General features: G+C 44.3%; 1 protein-coding gene across 1 annotated transcript in view; it reads left to right on the top strand.

Annotated features, from left to right (window-relative positions):
- slc45a3 (solute carrier family 45 member 3) overlaps positions 1–14567 on the top strand; it is a 131066-nt gene that overhangs the window by 64172 nt on the left and 52327 nt on the right. The window lies entirely within an intron of this gene.

The raw sequence follows: 14567 nt of genomic DNA, 5'->3' as shown, positions 1-14567 counted from the left end.
GAACTGTAGGCCTCACTTGCCTGAGTTAATGTCAGAGTTCATGACTCCACCATAAGAAAGAGATTGGACAGAAATGAGTTCCAAAGACAAAACCACTGCTCAGCAAATGGAACATAAAGGCTCGTCTCAGTTATGCTAGAAAACATCTTGATAATCCCCATGACCTTTGGGAAAACACTTTCTGGACTGACAAGACTAAAGTTTAAATTTTTGGAAGGTGTGTGTCTCATAACATCTGCGTAAAAGTAACACAGAATTTCAGAAAAGGAACAACATACCAACAGTAAAATATGGTGGTGCTAGTACAGTTCCAATCAAAAGTTTAAGACTGTTGAATACAACCATGCAAAAAAGTCATGTTTTGCAGGTTCCAAGTAGAGCTTCAACGTGCAACAAGAAGAAATTGGAGTGAGACAAAACATTTTTTGAGCATCCAATTTATTGAAAACAACGATTAAACTGAAACAGGCTGTTTTACAGCTGATCGATAGTTCAGGACAACTGTGTTTTCTACATGCCACACAGGAGGGGCGCCGAAATGGTCTGGGGTGCTTTTTCCTTCAGTGGAACAATGGAGCTTCAGGAGGTGCATCAGGGTGTCAAACAGCCGCTGGCTATGTCCAGATGTTGCAGAGAGCATCCCTCATGAGGGCCCTTGTTCTCAAGGTTCTTTATTATTTGTCACATGCATAGTTATACAAGTATAACACACAGTGAAATGTAGCCGAAATGTAGGGGGGGGTGTAGAGGAAGAACATTATATATATATATATATATATATATATATATATATATATACGGCATGGTTCACGCCTACTGGCTGAAGAAGCTGACTGCACTCCACGAGCGTCTGGCAGCACAAATGAACCAGCTGCTAGTTAACGAGAGACACCCGGAATGGCTAACTGAAGGCCGGACGGTCCTGATCCCCAAGGACCCCAAGAAGGGACCGGTCCCCTCCAACTACCGACCAATAACCTGCCTCAGTACTACATGGAAGCTCCTGTCAGGCATCATATCGGCTAAGATGAACAGGCACATGGGTCAATACATGAGCGGGACACAGAAAGGAATTGGCAAGAATACCAGAGGCGCAAAACACCAGCTACTGGTAGACAGAACAATCAGCCGAGACTGCAAGACCAGACTGACCAACCTGTGCACTGCCTGGATTGATTACAAGAAGGCCTATGACTCAATGCCCCACAGCTGGATACTGGAATGCCTAGAATTGTACAAGATCAATGGGACCCTAAGAGCCTTCATCAGGAACTCAATGGGGATGTGGCGTACAACACTAGAGGCCAACTCCAAGCCCATAGCACAAGTCACCATCAAGTGCGGGATCTACCAAGGAGATGCTCTGTCCCCACTGCTGTTCTGCATAGGCCTGAACCCCCTCAGTGAGATCATTAACAAGACTGGCTACGGATACCGACTACAGAACGGAGCAGTTGTCAGCCACCTCCTGTACATGGATGACATCAAGCTGTATGCCAAGAGTGAACGAGACATCGATTCACTGATCCACACTACCAGGCTATACAGCAATGACATTGGAATGTCGTTCGGACTGGAGAAGTGTAGTCGGATGGTAACAAAGAGAGGGAAGGTAGTCAGAACTGAGGGGATTGAACTACCAGAAGGCAACATTGCAGGCATAGAGGACAGTTACAAGTACTTGGGGATCCCACAGGCGAATGGGAACCATGAAGAGGCCGCTAGAAAAGCTGCAACCACCAAGTACCTGCAGAGGGTCAGGCAAGTCCTGAGGAGTCAGCTGAATGGTAAGAACAAGATCCGGGCCATCAACACGTACGCCCTGCCCGTGATCAGGTACCCTGCTGGGGTAATAGGCTGGCCAAAGGAGGAGATAGAAGCCACTGACATAAAGACAAGAAAGCTCCTTACCATGCATGGAGGGTTTCACCCCAAATCCAGCACCCTGAGGCTGTACGCTAAGCGGAAGGAAGGGGGCCGGGGACTGGTGAGTGTCAGCACCACAGTCCAGGATGAGACAACGAACATCCAAGAATACATTAGGAAGATGGCCCCAACTGACCGAGTGCTCAGTGAATACCTCAGGCAGCAGAAACCCAAGAAAGAGGAGGGAGACGAGGAACCATCATGGAAGGACAGGCCCCTGCACGGTATGTACCACCGGCAGATAGAGGAGGTGGCTGATATCCAGAAATCCTACCAGTGGCTGGACAAAGCTGGACTGAAAGACAGCACAGAGGCACTAATCATGGCAGCACAAGAACAAGCTCTGAGCACAAGATCCATAGAGGCTGGGGTCTATCACACCAGGCAAGACCCCAGGTGCAGGCTGTGTAAAGATGCCCCAGAGACAATCCAGCACATAACAGCAGGGTGCAAGATGCTAGCAGGCAAGGCATACATGCAACGCCATAACCAAGTGGCCGGCATAGTGTACAGGAACATCTGTGCCGAGTATAACCTGGAAGTCCCGAGGTCAAAATGGGAGATGCCCCCAAGGGTGGTGGAGAATGACCGAGCTAAGATCCTGTGGGACTTCCAGATACAGACGGACAAAATGGTGGTGGCTAACCAACCGGACATAGTGGTGGTAGACAAACAGAAGAAGATGGCCGTAGTGATCGATGTAGCGGTTCCGAATGACAGCAATATCAGGAAGAAGGAACACGAGAAGCTGGAGAAATACCAAGGGCTCAGAGAAGAGCTCGAGAGGATGTGGAGGGTGAAGGTAACGGTGGTCCCCGTGGTAATCGGAGCACTAGGTGCGGTGACTCCCAAGCTAGGCGAGTGGCTCCAGCAGATCCCAGGAACAACATCGGAGATCTCTGTCCAGAAGAGCGCAGTCCTGGGAACAGCTAAGATACTGCGCAGGACCCTCAAGCTCCCAGGCCTCTGGTAGAGGACCCGAGCTTGAAGGATAAACCGCCCGCAGGGGCGTGCTGGGTGTTTTTATATATATATATATATATATATATATATATATATATATATATATATATATATATATATATATATATATATATATACATACACACATATAGTATGTACACTGGGTGAATGTACACTGGGTGAATGTGCAGTAGTAGCAGCAAGCAGGTGAATTCTGTACATTAATATGAATAGACATCTGACTATTTTACAGGATAGACAATATAAACATATTTAAAATTAAAGGAATTGAAATGTACATTGTGCCTTGGTTTAGTGTCTGGAAGAGAGTCCTGTCTCAGTCAATTATAGATGATGTGAGAGGGCGGGTGTGTGTGTTTAGGGCACGGATGGCTTGGTGATAGAAGCTCCTCTTGAGTCTCTCTGTCCTTGCCCGGAAGATGCGGAACCTTCTACCAGATTGCAGAAGTTGGAACAGTTTGTTGTCAGGATGGGACGGGTCCTTCAGTATCTGCGCTGCTCTAGTCCGGCATCTCCTGGTGTAGGTGTCCTGAAGCGAGGGGAGAGCAATCCTGCAGCAGCGTTCTGCTGTACGGATCACTCTCTGGAGAGCTTTTTGGTCCTTCACACAGCTGTTCCCAAACCATGATGTCATGTTCTGTGTGAGGATGCTCTCCACAGCGCCTGTATAGAAAATCCTGAGGATCTTTGGAGAGACCCTGAACTTCCTCAGTTGTCGTAGGTGATACAGGCGCTGCCTAGCCTTTTTGGTCTGGATCTGAATGTGGGCAGCCCATGTCCGGTCTGAGGAGATGTGGACACCAAGATACTTGAAGGACTGCACCCTCTCCACTGGAGCTCCATTGATGATAATGGGCTTGTAGTCTCTGTGCTGACCCCTTCTGAAGTCCACCACCAGCTCCTTGGCCTTGCTGACGTTCAGCTGGAGGTGGTTGTCCTGGCACCACGATGCCAGATTCTTCACTTCATCCATGTAGGCCGCCTCATCGTTGTTGGAGATGGCACCCAACACCACTGTGTCGTCAGCAAACTTCACAATGGTGTTGGAGCCATGGGTGGCCACACAGTCTGAAGTGTAGAGGGAGTAGAGCAGTGGCGAGAGGACACATCCCTAAGGGGCTCCTGTGTTGATGGTGATGCTGTTGGAGAAGCACCTGCCCACCTTCACCACCTGAGTTCTGCCAGTGAGGAAGTCCAACACCCATGCACACAGACGGCTGTTAAGTCCCAGATCCCTCAGCTTTGTGAACAGTCTGCAGGGCACTATTGTGTTAAACGCTGAACTGTAATCAACAAACAGCATTCGCACATAGTTACCCTGTTTCTTGTCCACGTGGCTGAGAGTGGTGTGTAGGACGTGGGCGATGGCATCCTCTGTGGATCTGTTGGATCTGTAGGCGAACTGCAGCGGATCTGTGGTGTCTGGGATGGCGGAGGAGATGATGTTCTTCAGCAGCCTCTCAAACACCTTCATTACTACCGAGGTCAGTGCAACTGGCCGGTAATCGTTCAGGGATGAGGGTTTGCTGTTCTTGGGCACAGGGATGATGGTGGATCTTTTGAAGCATGTGGGGACCACAGACTTCGCCAGGGACTCGTTGAAGATGTAAGTGAACACACCTGCTAGCTGGTCAGCACAGCAGCGCAGCAGACGGCCGGTGATGCCGTCTGGCCCCGCCGCTTTCCTTGTGTTCACTCTCCTCAGTGCCGCTCGGACGTCATGCTCCGCGATGCTGGTCACCGGTCTCTCGCTGATGACGTCACTGTCCTCGGTAGTCAGGCGGTAGATAGCATTAGCCGCCTGGCTAACCTCGAAACGGGCGTAGAACCGATTCAGCTCGTTGGTGAATGCAGAGTCGGCGTTGATCGGCGCAGTGTCCCTGGCTTTGTAGTCCGTAATGGTGCGTAGTCCGTGCCACATACTCCGTGTGTCGCCCTGGTGGAAGCGGCACTCCACACGTTCCCGGTACCTGCGTTTGGCATCTCTCACCGCGCACCGCACGCCATATGAGGCCGCTTTGTAGGCGCTCATATCGCCAGTGGCGAGACCCGCGTTGTAGGAGGCGGTCCTGGCGTTTACTGCAGTGCGGATCGATCTGTCCATCCACGGTTTCTGGTTTCGGAATGTGGTGACTCTCGCAGTGGGGATAATCTCCTCCGCTAGCATATTGAGGAAGCATACTGCTACTTCCGTAAACTCGTTGATGTCGACTGCGCATGCTCTGAACATGTCCCAGTCTACGTCGTTGAGTGCGTCCTGTAGCGTAGCTTCTGATTGGGCAGTCCACCGTTTTACTTCCTTCGTGGTCACGTCTTCCCTCCGTATGCTTTGTTTATACTGGGGAATGAGGAAGATGGCGTTGTGGTCAGACTTCCCAAAAGCCGGGTGTGAGACAGCTTTGTAGCCCTGCTTGTATGGCGTGTAGCAGTGATCCAAAATCCGATCCCCTCTCGTTGGACACGAGACATGCTGGTAAAAGTTTGGCATGACTTGTCTGAGGTTCGCTTTGTTAAAGTCTCCTGCTACAATGAGGGCTGCGCCCGGGTCCTTGTTTTGAAGCGAGCTCAGCACATCATGTAATTCGGACAAAGCCATACCTGTGTCCGCTTGGGGTGGGATGTAGACAACCGTGGCAATGACTGAGGTGAACTCACGGGGCAGATAGAAAGGGCGGCACTTAATGCTCAGGAACTCCAGATGTGGCGAGCAGCCGCTGGAGAGAGTAGAAATGCTCCTGGCATCACACCACTTTCTGTTTACCATGAAACACACTCCTCCACCTTTGGTTTTGTTTGACTCTGCCGTTCTGTCCGCGCGGAGCACAAAGAATGAATCCGACGGAGTTACGGCCTGGTCCGGCACGGTGGGGGTCAGCCATGTCTCCGTGAAGCACAGAATGTTGCAGTCCCTCATGTCACGTTGGAAGGTGACCCTTGCTCTTAGGTCATCGAGCTTGTTCTCCATGGATTGTACATTGGCCAGTAGGATACTGGGCAGTGGTGCGCGATGCGCCTGCTGTCTCAGTCTGTTCCTAATACCAGCGCGTTTTCCCCGGCGCTTCTTTGTTCTGCGCCTCGGATGAGCGGCCCGTCCTTTGTTGTTCTCCGCGCCGCGTAGAATCTCTGGCGGCCAGGAAGGGTCGGGTTTAAAAGTGTCCAAGATTAGATGTGCAACCTTGGCACCGATGTTTACAAGTGATCCGCTGTCGTATACTATAAGACTAGAGGATTTTGGGATGTAAACCAGAGCAAAAAATAAGTAAAAAACAAGAAAAGTGGATAGTCGGAGCGGAGTGGTCAGGAAGGCGTCTGGACGTGGCCGCGCCATCTTGGATATCTTGTCTGTGTGGTAACGACTGGGTTTTTCAACAGGACAACGCTACAGTACACAATCCCCGCAGGACAAAGGACTCCTTCCAGGAGAATAACATCACTCTTTTGGACCATCCTGCATGTTCCCCTCGTCTAAATCCAATTGAGAACCTTTGGGGATGGATGGCAAGGGAAGTTTACAAAAATGGACAAACAGTTCCAGACAGTAGATGCCCTTCGTGCGGCCGTCTTCACCACTTGGAGAAATGTTCCCACTCACCTCATGGAAACACTTGCATCAAGCATGCCGCAACAAATTTTTTGGAACTTTGACTTCTGTTTTGACACTTTGACACTTCACCTGTTGCCTACTGGTGGTGGTCAGAGGGCCCGGTGGCGCCAGTGTCCGGCAGCCTTGCCTCTGTCAGTGCGCCCCAGGGCAGCTGTGGCTACAATGTAGCTTGCCATCACCAGTGTGTGAATGTGTGTGTGAATGGGTGGATGACTGAATGTAGTGTAAAGCGCTTTGGGGTCCTTAGGGACTGAGTAAAGTGTTATACAAATACAGGACATTTACCATTTGAGGGGCTTACGGGGGTTTTTGGAGGTGAGCTGAGCTTTTCATCAGCTGCAAAACAGCCTGTTTCATTTTAAGCACTGTTTTCAATAAATTGCATGCTCAAAAAATGTTTTGTCTCACTCCTATTTCTTCTTGTTGCATGTTGAAGCTCTACTTGGAACCTTGTTAAGATGCAAAATACGATTATTATTTTTTTTTGCCAAGTGGTCTTAAACTTTTGATCGGGACTGTATGATGGTCTGGGGCTGTTTTGCTGCCTATCCTGGAAGACTTGCTGTAGTAAATGGAACCAAATTCTGCTGTCTACCAAAACATCCTGAAGGAGAATGTCAGGCCGTATGTTCTTGACCTGAAGCTGATGTGCACTTGGGTTCTGCAACAGGACAATAATCCAAAACACCAGTCAGTCTGGTGTGCTTTGCTGGTGTGTTTACTTGGTGCTAATTCTGTGTAAATGAGAGGGAGACAGATGTAAGAGATTGAAGACACAAGGTGGAGAGTTAGTGAAAATGAGTGAGTCTAAATACCTGGGGTCAACTATCCAAAGCAACAGACAGAGCACAAGAGAGGTGAAGCCTCTAGCTTGCCTAAGAGAACTCAAGCTGTTTTGCAGTTTTGTGGATTAGAGAAAATTAAAATAAATTCAAACTTGTGCGCCTAATCCTTTTTCTTGTTAAGTCATTAAGATGTCTGCTGTACAATCACTCCATCCAAAGAATAGTTCAAAGAAATCATTAAAATCTCAAAATTTCTCTGACATTCATTCATCCATTCTCCCTCACTATCATCAAAACACCACATGATATGTTTCATCAACCTGACTGTTTCAAACACAGTAAGAACCCCTGAAAGGTTTCCTATCTTTAAACATTACCTCTCAAAAACTGGGTGGTAGTATTTGAGGTATTTGAACCTCTGACAGGGTCCTTGATGACCAGGGGGAATCTGGTTGTATTTACAGGTTGTGTTTTTGCTGCATTGCAGTTGGCTAAACGGGCCACCTGGTGTCAGTGTTACACAGATGAGGACACAGAATAACAAGCTCCCAACTCCTTGTTTCTGACTTGCACTTAACATTTTAGTGTGATTGGCGCTTAAACATAGAGCACTAGATGGTTTAATCCACAAACACTGTTTGGAATTTTTAGCTGGAGGTCAGTGCTGTTATGATGCACAAATGACGTTCATCATCAAACTTTGAAGAGGTTTATTACCAAGGCTGAAAGGTTCAAAGGCTTCTGCTGTAGTTCCATAGTGATGGTTACAGCGCTCAGACTTGAGCATGAGCCACTGGCCAATGTGAAGCCACCAAAAGAGAGGGAGATGGAGGTATAGAGAGAGCGAGAGGGGGGCTGGAGTTTCTTCCCTGGTTGCTATGGAAACATACCTGCTCCTCACTCACAGCATCATCCCTGAACACAGAGACAGAAGTCTGTCTGATGTGCAAGAAACAGAAGACACAAGGCATGCATTCTAACAGTGTTTCATCACGATACACAAAACTCCTAAAACACTGATCAGAATTCAACAGCCTGTCTCCTAAAATCCAGGGTAGCATCATCACCGACACACACGCACACACAGTATAATGGGAATAACTCACATTCCAAACAAACCCTCAACACAGCCTACAATTTGACAGAACCTACTCAAACTCACTGCACGCGTGGGTGGACCTGAAATTCAATGAGCCTAGAAAACAAATGTTACTTCCATTCAGTGTCAGAAAACTCAACTGCAATTCTTAACAAAAGACTGTATATTTCTGTGACAGTCTTAATTTTATATACTCTCAGTAACTGATTAGTTAGTGTGTAAATACCGAACAATTAAACTGCTGTACCTGACAGTTTACCTCTCACATGGCCCGATCAGGTCCAGCCCTTATCCTTTGGACACCAAAGCATAAGGGCTCAAGTTCAGACTGTTTCATAAAAGACCACAAAAAACTCACCATTAAAACTCTGGTTTAAATGGAAAAAGACTATCTCTGAACTGAGGAAATGGAGCCTTAGAGTACATCTTTCAGCATCTTACCATGCTAGGATTGCAACCTTTCCTTGACTCTGTGAATAATACTCATTTCAAAGAACAGAAATGACACTGATCAATGGCAGTGACAGTCTGCATACTAACAATGAGGTCATGGCCCATGATTGGTCAGTGCTTCTAGTTTTCAGTCATTATGCATCTTTGCTATTTATAAGGTTGTGGATACCTGCAACCACCTGAGACTGAAGAAGTCCCTTGGATGAGTGACAATACGTTTCTCCTGCTGTGTCCACATGAATAGAATTAGCTTTCTGGGAGTTCCTTACCTGGAAGATTGAGCGTTCATGATGTATCAACCATGCATCCATTTACTTTTGCCCCATTTCACCCACCACTTCCCTACTGTTTTTGTGATTTTGTGGGAAATCACATTGCTTTTAATTTGAAGGTAACTGCTATTTTATCTATTTTTTGGTTTCGTTATGTATCTGCAGGTTTGGAAGCAAATACAGCTTTATTTCAAATATGCTGGAACAGACTTTGCTACTGAGTTTGCTTCTCCTAAAGATGTTAGCTCACATAAACTGTAGAGGCTTTTTTGGTTTCCTACGTATTTGTTTACTAAAACCAGAGGTAACGCCATGTGTATTGTTGTGTTCAGCTGAAAAAGCACAGAAGACTGGACAGGAGCTGTGATATCTGGGACAAGGCCCAGCTACTCATCTTTGTACCTGGAATGATGAAAGAGTTTTAAATGACAGTAGAGCTAGGAGCAATGCACTCAATGAAAAGGACTTACAGGGAGTGAATTGTTCATGGAGGTAACTGATAGGCTTGGGCAGAAACAGGACAAACTGGCAGGTGTTACAACCAATGACTGTTCAAATAAGGACAGTGGATGCAAGGATGTGGGATCTGAGAGCAGAAATTCAAGAATGAGAAGAGAGGTAAGGATATTTCAGAGCTCTCAGATGCAGAGGCATTTCTTGCTTTTACTGAATTATGTGATTTCACGAATTACTTAACTAAATAATTAACTAAATACCAAACTGCAAGGCCTATTTGCATGCAAAATATACAGTCTGGTTTTCATGAGAAAGTTACCATTTCTTTTAAGCCAGGTTGAAAGCATCATTCTTACTGGCATACCAATGGAGAAGATGTTGGTTCTCATCTGCCTTCATACGCAAACAAACATTCTTAGTGATGATATTTAACAACTCTAAATTATTTCAGTTACAATCGGCTTGTAGATCCACTGCCCTTCGCATTTCCAATTTAGAAACTGAATGTGAGTTTAATTCACTTGTTCAGCAGAAAAATTAAACTCACTGAACAAGATTAAACAGCTAAAAAAATTTGCAAAAGAGCAATCAAACTTTGTATAATTAAGAGACTGAAAGTTCACAAAAACATGTACATTTTGTTTGTGACTGCTTTTTGGGAATGTTGAAAAAATGGTGAATAATTAAAATTTTATTATGCCTCTCACATTTTTCTAATGGTAATATCTAGTCTTACTAATAGCAGTTTATAAATAGACAAATTTAATATTGCACAAAATTGAGTTCGGCTTATTGGTGCAGCCCACCACAACAGTGTCAATTTCTCATAAAAAATAATTGCCCACTCCTGGTTTGAAAAAATACAACATAGACCTCTGGGGGCTTAAACCACATCATAAACTGGTTTATATAATTACATAATTGCTCATAGATAAATATAGCCACAATTACAAAATTGCATAAAATACATTTTTCAGGTAGAAAAGTTAAGTTAAGAGAGATGCTTTCGTAAATACACCTTGAGACGTTGCCACAGATGTGTATGTGTCACTGTCCTGTGAGTGCAGACTTTCTGCATTACATTTGTTCTGTAATTTTCAACAGAAAGCATCCTTTAAAGCTAGCTTCACAAGCTGATGAATGTATTTTGTTTCAAAGAGACATTTTTCAGAGTCTTGCTGGACTGACTGACTGCAGCTCAGGAGGTATTGGGTCATCTATTAATTGGAAGGTTGGTGGTTCAATCTCTGGCTGTAAGAGTCTGCAAGCAAAGTATCCTTGGGCAAAATACTAAACCGCAAGTTGTTCTCTGATGTGTCAGTGTTACACAGAAAGCATTTAGGTGTTTGTCTGAATGAGGCACAATGTGTAAAAGTGCATTTAGTCCTACAGTAGTAGTGACAAAAGTCAATTATGAGTTATGAATTTCTATTTAAAATGGACTGTAGACAGATGAAACTGTTTCCAAGTGAACCCTGTAGCAAAGATATTTGTTATAGATCATCTCAGTCAAGACTGTTATCTGCAGATGTCAGGTGAGCCACAATCATACACTAAAACGTTAAGTAAAAACCCAGCCACAGGCCAGTGTATTCCTAGTGCCAGTCCCAAGCCCGGGTGAATGGGGAGAACTGCTTCATGAATAGTGTCCAACGTATAATCCAAATCAAATCAAATCAAATCACTTTTATTGTCACATCACATGTGCAGGTACATTGGTACAGCACATGTGAGTGAAATTCTTGTGTGCGAGCTTCACAAGCAACAGAGTTGTGCAAAATACAATAATGTAAACAAGCAAAATACAAGAATGGCTACATCTGAAACTAATAAATATATGTACAATATATAATAGTATATGCATATTTTACAAATTAAATAGAGTAAACAATGAATAGAATATATAAAACAAATAAAATAAAATATACAGAGTGAGACATGTGCAAAACAGTGGCATTACTGTACAGTAATCCTGGCCAAATCAAACATGCAGATCATAAAGAATGAGATTTCTATATTGGATTGGTCAGGGCCTGGGTTAACAACAACTGTCTCGGCTGTTTGTTAGACAACAGAGACAAATGAAGATGAATGAGGGAAGGCATGTTGAGAGGTAGTGAGAGAGAAACAAAAGCTGGAGTATGGAGATGAGAGTAGCGACTCTAAATGTTGGTACTATGACTGGCAAAGGGAGAGAGCTAGCTGATATGATGGAGAGAAAGAAGGTAGATAAACTATATTGCCTGAAGTATTCACTCACATATCCAAATCACTGAATTCAGGTGCTTCTCCATCTGGCAAGCCAACGGACAAGTCTGGGTTTGGCAGCTGCCAGGAGAACAGTACTTATCTGACTCCATTATGGCAAGTATAAGGTTTGGTGAAGGGAGGATAATGATGTAGGGTTGTTCTTCAGGAGTTGGGCTCAGCCCCTTAGTTTCAGTGAAAGGAACTCTTTCACTATAGACAATTTCATGCTCCAAACTTTGTAGCAGCTTGGGGATGGCCCCTTCCTGTCCAACATCCCTGCCCACCAGTGCACAAAGTAAGGTCCATGTATCATGTCTTTAGTCTGGAAGAACTTGACAACTAAAGGGAACACCTTTGGAATGAATTACAGTTAGAGCGCAAGACAGGCCTTCCTATTCCTACTAACACGCTCCTAAACCTTGTGGAAAGCCTTACCAGAAGAGCTGAAGACATTATAGCTGTAAAGGGTGGGGAGACATCATATTAAACGGTATTGATGAAGAATGGGATGTCACTCAAGTTAATATGCAGACAAGCAAATACTTTTTGCAATATAGTGTCTCAGCTGTTTCTGGATGATTGCATTTGCCAGTTTAGCACAGTTAGCAGAGCTTTTAAAAATCATGACTACGACCAGTATGTTGATGCAACCTAAAATGTGACTTTGTTACCTTTCAGTGTCTTCACGTACCTATATGGCTCAAGTACATTGGGTATATTCAGAGAAAGTACCTGAATTTTTAGATCACTCAGATCAATGAAAAAGAGAAAGTGTGGTTCATTTGGCAATATTACATTGTTGTAATCATTCAATTACATATTCTGTCAATAGAGTTGGTCATTAGAGGTTTGCTTACTCTGCCTGACCAAAATGTGTGTTTAATAGCAATAAGCAGATCCACCATCACTTAAGGAACTACATTGAATTTGATATCTATATTTTATAGACTTTTTACATCAACAACTGACTAATTCTGGTAATTTGACCCATGAATAAGAGAATGTAAAGATCAGCAAATATCTGAAAAAAAAAAACATTACAATACAGACAAGAAAACAGAAACAGAAATTCATCATAGCTTTTGTATGTACATGGGCTGTCACTGTATTGCATGTGTGCCCTTCATTCAAATGTGTGTTAATGAAGAGGACAATCCCTAATTAGATAACACTAGTTGGCTTCTGATTTTATTTCAAATCATATACATGGTGGGTATTTCAGGTTGTTAAAAGCCTTTTTTGGTTCTGTTTTGTTGTTTTGTAGATTTGATACCAGTGAAGAATATCAATGAGAACTAGAAGGGACATTCTGAATTATGTGCCCCTCCACTGTCCCCCAGACTCTAGGACAGGGGTGTCCAACTCCAGGCCTCGAGGGCCGGTGTCCTGCAGGTTTTAGATGTGTCCTTGAACCAAGACAGCTGATTTAAATGGCTAAATTACCTCCTCTACATGTCCTGAAGTTTTCCAGAGGCCTGGTAATGAACTAATCATGTGATTCAGGTGTGTTGACCCAGGGTGATATCTAAAACCTGCAGGACACCGGCCCTCGAGGCCTGGAGTTAGAAACCCCTGCTCTAGGATGTTGATTTCCAAATGAAATGCAGCATTTACTTTCATCTGAAAAAAAGGACTTTGGACCACTAAGCAACAGGCAAGATACCTTTAAAGTCTCTGGTTCAGGAGCAGCTTGATGTTACGAATGCTTCCTGAAGATGTCTGTGTACGGTGGATCTCAGTCCACTCCTTGTGATGTTCCCCCAACTTTTTGAATATATTTTTCTTGTCAGAGCTCTCAAGGCTCCGGTCATCTGTCTTGTTTTTGTATCACACGTTTCCCTTCCAGACAACTTTCCATTAATGTACTTGGATACAGCACATTGTGAACAGCAATGCTTTTCAGCAAAGATCCGTAAAATAACCGATTGTATTCTGGACAACTTGGTCAAGGCATCAGTCTTCCCCATGACTGTGGTTGTATGTACATAACTAGACCGAGAGATACACACTATTTTAACTTTTTGAACAGTAATTTAGTCAAATCAAATGAAATATTCTAATAGTTTGAGGTAATTTCAATTTTGTTTGTTTGTTTGTTGTTGTTGTTTTGGGGGGGGGGGGGTGTTAACTGGTGAGGCTAAGCAAGAATAGAATAACATTACTTTTGGTTTTTGAATAGCAGGAAAAAAAAATATTTCTAATCATAATTTTAACCAAAATGGAGCAGTCAGCAACAAGTATAAACCCAGGTCAGAAACACGGCTATTAAACGTAGCCTGAACAGCCCAGTCCAGTCACAAGAACCTAAAAGAAAGGCTTATCAGGGCTCAGTCTGCATTATAAAAGTGGATTTTATTTAGTAGTTTGGAGAAGAAATCTGTTTTCACATCCAGGAGGCTACTAGATTCTCACAGCAGTCTGAGAATGAAACATATGCACAGCAGTATAAATTCTTTTACTGAGACAGGGATAACATGTTAACTGACATGTGGGCTAAAAATGTATAAATGCAACCGCTACCTGCGCTTCATGCTGCAGCGGTCTGCCAGGTGAAACAGAGGAGAGAAAGGCTTGTCTTAGTAACAGCCACATCAAAGAGATTAGTGAAATACGATATATGTTCATATGAACATACATGCACATTATAACCTATTGATGCAACGTTGCTTTATGGTCTTGTGGGACCCACACTGAATTGAATGTATGTATCCAACCTGAGGGCCTCTTTTTGTTTTCTT

Source organism: Aulonocara stuartgranti (assembly GCF_965226115.1).
Source record: "Aulonocara stuartgranti genome assembly, chromosome: 5".
NCBI classification, from domain to species: Eukaryota; Metazoa; Chordata; class Actinopteri; order Cichliformes; family Cichlidae; genus Aulonocara; species Aulonocara stuartgranti.
Note: the sequence above shows the minus strand (reverse complement) of the source record. Positions and strands in the feature narration are given on the sequence as shown.